The sequence below is a fragment of the Triticum aestivum genome, chromosome 4A (genome assembly GCF_018294505.1).
Source record: "Triticum aestivum cultivar Chinese Spring chromosome 4A, IWGSC CS RefSeq v2.1, whole genome shotgun sequence".
NCBI lineage: Eukaryota > Viridiplantae > Streptophyta > Magnoliopsida > Poales > Poaceae > Triticum > Triticum aestivum.
The window spans coordinates 533,246,296-533,248,057 of record NC_057803.1 but is presented as its reverse complement, the minus strand read 5'-3'; the positions used below and the strand labels follow the sequence as shown (position 1 = coordinate 533,248,057).

At 50.6% G+C, this 1,762-nt stretch overlaps 1 pseudogene; it reads right to left on the bottom strand.

The window, feature by feature from the left end:
• LOC123083882 (chaperone protein ClpB1-like) lies at nucleotides 1-1,112 on the bottom strand (annotated as a pseudogene).
• Between the last annotated feature and the right edge of the window lie 650 nt (nucleotides 1,113-1,762).

Below are 1,762 nucleotides of genomic sequence, written 5' to 3'. Positions count from 1 at the left end.
TCACTCGTCTTCGTCATCATCGATCACGAACAGATGCTTCGTCGGGGGCCTCTTCCTCTTCTTTGTCGGAGAGGACGACGGGTCGTCGTTCTCCTTGGAACTCTGCTTGTCCACGGCAAACACCAGGTCCTTCCTCTCCTCATCGGCATCGACGGACACGTAGCAGTCGTCGTCCACCTCCTCCTGCACACCATCTTGGATATCCTAGTCATAACGTTCTTCTGCAGGCAGTGTTTGATCGGCCTCGCGCCGTACATCTGCACCTGGTCGCTGGACCGCGAGAGGATCACGTCGAGGGCCGCGTCCGTGACGTCGAGGCCGATGCCCTTCTCCACGAGGCGCGCGGCGATGCCTCTGAGCTCCATCCTCGCCACCCTCCGCAGCTGCTCGCCGGAGAGCGGGCGGAAGATCACCATCTCGCTCAGCCGGTTGATGAGCTCGGGGCGGAAGTGCCTCTGCACATCGGCGATGACACGCTTGTGGGTGGCTTCAATGTCCTTTGTTGGCTGCGTGGGCGAGGAGGTGGTGCGCTCTGAGGTTGGAGGTCATGATGATGATGGTGTTGGTGAAGTCGACGGTACGACCCTATCCGTCGGTGACGCATCCGTCGTCGAGGATCTGGAGGAAGACGTTGAGCACGGAGGCGTCGGCCTTCTCCACCTCATCCAGGTGGACCACGCTGTACAGTCGCTGCCGCACCAGCTCCGTCAGTTGCCCGCCCTTCTCGTACCCATACGACCTACAAACGCATATGCCAGATCATCCATATGTAATCGTAGATTGCGTGTAGTGTACCAAAGAAAGAAGATGTATATAATACGTACGCACCCGGGAGATGTGCCGATGAGGCGAGTGACGGAGTTGCTGCCCATGTACTCGGACATGTCGATGCGGACAAGCAGCTTCTCATTACCGAAGAGATGCTCTGCGAGGGCCTTGGCGAGCTCCGTCTTGCCGACGCCAGTGGGGCCGAGGAAGAGGAACAATCCTGACGGCTGGTTTGGCTCCCCGAGTCCAGATCGCGAGCGCACCGTGGCCTCGGCAACAACGTTCACCGCCTCATCCTGGTCGATGACGCGCCGGCAGCTCCAGTAGCATTGACCAACGCGCATGTCTTTGCATGGATTTTATGTTACAAAAGTAGAAGTTGTGATTGCATATGGGGCATTTAAGATGTGGACGGGCGATGTCCGTGAGCGCATCCAGATGCGTCCATGGACGTATAGGAGTCCGGATTTGCCAAACTCCAGTTGTATATGCTTTTAAGCAATTGTTCCGCCACTTTTGCTGGTTGTATTGATGTACCCAAGACATTCTCTCGCCTATTGTAATCTATAACATGTATAATGTTAATTCATTAACGGAAATTGGCCTCCTGGTGCGCAGAGCATCCCGAATTAACGACTCATTTGAGAAGTACCATAGTGATGTTGAGGCACTGTAGCCTCTGAAATGTACTATAGCGATTTCGGTATTGTAGCATCATGAGGTACGTTATCGGTTCAAAAAATAAAAGTTTACATTTGAAAAAAACACGAATTGGAAAATCTGATAAATTTGAAAAAAGTTCATGAATTTTAGTAATTGTTCATGAATTTGAAAAAAAGATTGTGAAAAATGAAAAGAAATACGTGAATTTCAAAAAAAAACATAAAATTCAAAAAATGTTCACGAATTTGTGGAAAGTTCATAGATTTGAAAAAAAACTTCATGGATTTTCAAATTCATTAATTTGAGAAAACCAGGGCCTCGACAATGACGT